This window comes from Triticum aestivum, chromosome 5A, assembly GCF_018294505.1.
Source record: "Triticum aestivum cultivar Chinese Spring chromosome 5A, IWGSC CS RefSeq v2.1, whole genome shotgun sequence".
Classification (NCBI taxonomy): Eukaryota; Viridiplantae; Streptophyta; class Magnoliopsida; order Poales; family Poaceae; genus Triticum; species Triticum aestivum.
Window position 1 is genome coordinate 525,674,856 of NC_057806.1, and position 6,069 is coordinate 525,680,924.

The following is a 6,069-nucleotide window of genomic DNA, read 5'->3' on the forward strand; positions in this document are numbered from 1 at the left end:
GCAGCAAAGTATTTAGTAGCAAGGTAATATGATAGTAGCGGCAAGAGTGGTAAAAGTAACAGTAGTAGTTTTATAGCAATCGTAACAATGGCAACGGAAAAGTAACTAAGCAAAGATCAATATGTGAAAAGCTTGTAGGCATTGGATCAGCGATGGATAATTATGTCGGATGCGATTCCTCATGCAACAGTTATAACATAGGGTGACACAGAACTAGCTCCAGTTCATCAATGTAGTGTAGGCATATATTCTATATACGTGCTTATGGAAAAGAACTTGCATGCCATCTTTTGTCCTACCCTTCCGTGGCAGCGGGGTCCTATTGGAAACTAAGGGATATTAAGGCCTCCTTTTAATAGAGTACCGGACCAAAGCATTAACACTTAGTGAATACATGAACTCCTCAAACTACGGTCATCACCGGTAATTGTCCCGATTATTGTCACTTCGGGGTTAACGGATCATAACACATAATAGGTGACTATTGACTTGCAAGATAGGATCAAGAACTCTCATATATTCATGAAAACATAATAGGTTCAGATCTGAAATCGTGGCACTCGGGCCCTAGTGACAAGCATTAAGCATAGTAAAGTCATAGCAACATCAATCTCGGAACATAATGGATACTAGGGATCAAACCCTAACAAAACTAACTCGATTACATGATAAATCTCATCCAACCCATCACCGTCCAGCAAGCCTACGATGGAATTACTCACGCACGGCGGCGAGCATCATGAAATTGGTGATGGAGGAAGGCTGATGATGACGATGGCGATGGATTCCCCTCTCCGGAGCCCCGAACGGACTCCAGACCAGCCCTCCCGAGAGAGATTAGAGCTTGGCGGCGGCTCCATATCGTGAAACGCGATGAATCCTTCTCTCTGAATTTTTTTCTCCCCGAACATGAATATAGAGTTGGAGTTGATGTCGGTGGAGCATCAGCGGGCCCACGAGACAGGGGGCGCGCCCCCATCCTCGTGGACAGGGTGTGGCCCCCTGGTGTTGGTTCTTTCGCCAATATTTTTTATACATTCAAAAAATATTCTTTGTTGATTTTCAGGTCATTCCGAGAACTTTTATTTCTGCATAAAAATAACACAATGGCAATTCTGTTGAAAACAACGTCAGTCCGGGTTAGTTCCATTCAAATCATGCAAGTTAGACTCCAAAACAAGGGCAACAATGTTTGGAAAAGTAGATACGTTGGAGACGTATCATGCATAAAATCAATCTGCAGGTTCAGGAAAAAGGTGGAGTAGCCAGTTTCGGTGGAGAGCAACTAATTTGCGTTACGGCGACGCGTTCCATGGGAATTTCTGAAGGGCAGCCAGGAAGGTTGTGTGGGTCAGATTTCTTGGTAGATCACGGACTGCGGCATGGCTTCAGACGAGGAATATGGGATCCGTGATCTTTTTCGTGAAGAAGTCGCGGAGGAAAACAAGGGCGGTAAGACCGGCGGCAAAATATCGGTTAGATCGCGGCTCGGCATGGCGCTGGGGTTCACCAAGTTTGATGTGGAGAAATTCGATGGCATGGGTAACTTCGGTCTATGGCAGACAAGAGCCAAGGATATTCTGGCGCGGCAGGGAATCTTGAAGGGTTTGCAGGAGACTAAGCCGGCCAAGGTTGACAACGATGCATGGGAGGATATGCAAGTGCAGGCGGCCGCTACCATACGACTTTTTCTTGCGGATCAGGTCATGTATCATGTCATGGATGAAGATTCTCCTAAGGGAATTTGGGACAAGTTGGCAAATCGTTATATGTCCAAGTCAGCGACCAATAAGCTGTATTTGAAGCAAAAGTTCTATGGGCTGAAGATGTAGGAGGGGTCGGATCTTGTGGATCATGTGAATGCCTTTAATCAGTTGGTCACGGATCTAGCACGTCTGGATGTGAATATCGATGATGAGGATAAGGCACTACTTCTTGTTTCGTTGCCACCGTCCTATGAGCATGTGGTCATTACATTGACACATGGAAAGACAACCATCAATAATGAGGAAGTCACTGCAGCGTTGCTTGGACATGAGTTGATGAAGCAAAAGAATGCTGCAGAAAGGGATATTACTCAAGGTTTGGGGTTGGTAGTTAAAGGTTATCAGCTCAGGAAGGGACAAGAGGCAGAGAAGAAAAAAAAGAAAAAGGTGCAGTGCTACAGGTGCAAGGACTAGGGACATATAAAGAGGGAATGCCCAGAACTGAAGGGTGGGACAAGTGCTAATGCGGCTACTCATGGTGATGGCTCGGACAATGATAGTGATTTTCTCGTTGTATCAAACAGGCGGTCAACAAAAACTGAAGCGTGGATGTTGGATTCAGCTTGCTCTTTTCATGCGACGCCCAACAGGGAGTGGTTCTCTTCGTACAAGTCTGGTGAGTTTGGTTTAGCCTATGTGGGCGATGACACAGTTTTCGTGTTGTTGGAGTAGGTGACATCAAAATCAAGATGTTTGACGGAGTTGAGCGGATGCTTCGGGGAGTCGGGCATGTGCCAGGGTTTAGGAGGAATCTAATTTCGCTTGGTGTTCTTCATGATGGTGGTATGGAATTTCGTTGTGATCGGGATAAGAAGACCATGGAAATCATGGAAGATAAGGTGACTATGATGATAGGAGAGAGGACGACCTTTTCACATCTTTACAAGTTGCAAGGGAGCACTATTGCAGGTGGAGCCATGGAGAGTGAAGCTGCAGGAATAGCAATGGAGTCCCACGGTGGCGGCGAGTCTGGCCCGTCGGGTAGCTCTCAGTAAGCTACAAAGAAAACAACCCAAGTCCGGAGTACATGGAGGTTCGAGCATGGACGGCTCCTAGGTGGTGGAGAATATTCGCCAAGGTGGCGTTTGTTATATTTGTGTCGAATATATTACGTACGCAAGGGGTTACGTGGATTTGGAGTTGTAATTGGTGTGGTTAGGAATGAGTTGTGTAGGAGTCGGACACTTGTATCCTAGGCCTCTTATATACGGAGGGGCACCACACATTGTAACCCATGACGACTTAATAGCAACAGGTACGCGGGGGAGCCAACAGCTTGTGCCGGCGCCCGGGCGGGCGGTGTTGCGGTATCTTGGGGAGGAGCGCCCGTAGTCATGCCCCGGGGATGTAGGCATATCGGCGAACCTCGTTAACAAATATCGTGCCTCTGTGTGTCGTCTATGATCTTGCATTAGCGTTTATTCTAACAGATGGCCATACAAATGCATCATGCAGTCTCTGCCAGAGGCGCCGGAGAGCGCATTTCACCTGCTCGCCTCATGCTCCTTCACCACGGAGCTTTGGCAGAGGGTGTTAAGCCGGTGCGGTCTACCGGCGACGATGGCACCGTCCGCGACCGCGGCAAACCTTCTAGAATGGTGGGATCAAAGTCGGTCCAGGGTGCCAAGGGACCATAGACGTGGGTGGAGCTCACTGGTGCTGGTGGACGGCATGGAAAGAACGAAATGCGCGGATCTTCGATAACAAGTTTTCGAGGGGGTGCAGGTCTTTCACCGCCTGATTGAAGACATCGACACTTGGACAATAACCGGCCGTAACAAGATCAACAACCTGCTGCATAGACCTCTTGGACCAGACTAGACATTAGGATACGGAATGCGGTGATGCATATTTCATGCAAATTTTGTATCTAACAGACGTTGTCTTCCCTCTCTCATATTCAATGAAAAGCTGCACAGCAGCATTTTCGTCAAAAAAAAGAGTCAGTTCGCCTACATGTCGGCCTCAATCGACTCCATAATAAAATCCTTCCCTTCACTCGATTTCAGGATTTTCACATTGCTTGGAGTTGGAGGATGATGAGAGTCGAGAGTTATCGTTCAAAAATAAGACTTCAGAGTTGCTGCTGCGATGTGCCCGCGAACATGTTTTCAGTTAAGGAAGGAGCAACGATGATCGAATGCAATCTTCGACCCCAAACTAAGCCCGGCCACGGTACTGAAATTGCAGATTAACAGGAAGAGTTGGAGCGTTTTCGGAGTTGTTCAGCTTCAGAGTTGATCTGCAAATAGGGCAACGCTCTGAATCTGACTGGTGAGAGCCTCTGTGTACGGTTCATGTCTTGCAATTCGGCAGTGTTTTCCTGCTATGGGTTTTGGAGTGGACGACGCGGCAGCTTTTTCGTCAAAGCGATCGACGGGCTTCAGTGCACGGAAATGCGGATGAAGTTCTTGTACGTACTGCACTATATAACATATGGCAATTCGCCAAGAGATACGTGCCTACCATTGACTTGTATCTTTTTTTAGGGGACCATTGACTTGTATCCTAGACCATGTCCCAAGGCGAAGACTTTGGTCAAGTCCACGTACCGGTGGAATTGGTAAGGACGACCTGTCGGTCCCTCCTGCAGGGTCTCACATGGCAAAAGCTATGAAATGACGTACCAATTTCTTTGTGAAAATCACATTTTATCAAACAAACTGAACGACTGGACAGCAGACCAACCATTAGAAAACGTTGACGATATCTGACTTGCACGTTTTGTCTTGTCCTTTTAAGATTAGGAATGCATGTTCTGTTCAAGTGTTCAATTAAACACAGAAGCTATGCCGCTGCACTCGTGTCAGTCAGATAATAACAAGAAACATTATCAACGAAAGATACAGACATAAGTTAGAGAAAAAACCTACTACTCCCAGCGCTCTCCCTAAACTACACTTCCGATCCAATGAACCCTCCGACCTGTTTCTAATACGGTTTCGGCTACGTGGAAGTTGGTTTTGTCCATGTGGCATCCACATCACTTAGGGCCTCTTTGAGTTGCAGGATTTTGAAAGCGTGGAAATAGAAAAAGTATAGGATTGGAGTGTCACGCTCACTTGAATCCTATATATAAGAACAGCAACGAGTGTTTGATTTCACAGGAAAGACAAAGAAATTGTAAAAAGAGGCTGGAGTGGATGTTAGATTTTCTATGAAATGTAGTACAAAAAATTTCAAAGAAAAATATTCCTATCATCCTATGGGATTCAATCCTATGATTCAAAGGACAAATGTAGGAAAAATTCCAAAGGATTTCAATCCTTCAAAAATCCTATAGAATTCCTTTGAATCAAAGGAGCCCTTAGTTTTTCGTGCATGGATGCCACATCATGACCATCTGCATATGTTTCTTTTTTATTAGTTTCAACAAATAAATTCAAAATATCCTAACTTGCTAAAACTCCATCCTGCTAGATGATGCTAGTTGAAATAATATTGACTTGTGCAAATGCTCATTCTTCCTATGCAATCTAGTATTAAAATGGGTCGGACCATGTTACCCAATGAGAAATGAGGCCACTCGATATAGGATCATTTGGCCGGCTCCATGTTCCTGATCAGAACTGTGGGTCTAGTAGGGACCAGGTCTAGGTCGGAGCGGGCTGGCCCATTGCCATCCCGACCTGCAACCATTAAGCCATATGACGGCACGTCGATTGCAGCGTCTAAGGACCTCCCATAACAGCTCCTTAGTTGTGAGATATGTGATGTGCAATTTCGATCGCTGCGGCTGACTAATTGCTTGGCTTGGATCTTTACGTTGCTTCTCACGGACTTTTTGGTATGGATTTTGTCGCCGGTCACTTGCTTGGGAAGAAATGCAAATGATGTTGTGTGTTGTATCTTTTGTTTGCCTGGTTAACGCATTGTGATGGTTTCTGTCTGGTTTTGTGCTATTTAACAAGTATTGTGCCTTGTTTAGAAAATAATTCTTGGTAAAATTTGCAGTTTAGGACATATGATGATGTGAGAGAATGAATGAGGAGGCATGGCAAAGTTGTAGGTAAGATCACCCAACAGCTCTAACACAAGCTCTTGGGTGAAAATAGAAAACGAACTTGTACATTCTCTGAACTTCTATTGGCCAATATGAGCACAATCTACTCTACTGGAGAAGTTGTATAAGAAAAAAAATTATTGATGAGATGACCAATTTTATGAACAAGACAAGACAACACAAGTGTGTTGGAGATGCCCTAATGGGACTGTCGGCGGTGGCGGAGCCAGAAAATAAGTATCAGGGGGGCCAAAGAATAGATGAAGCATCATCGGGGGCCAAATGCAGCTAGAACAAGTC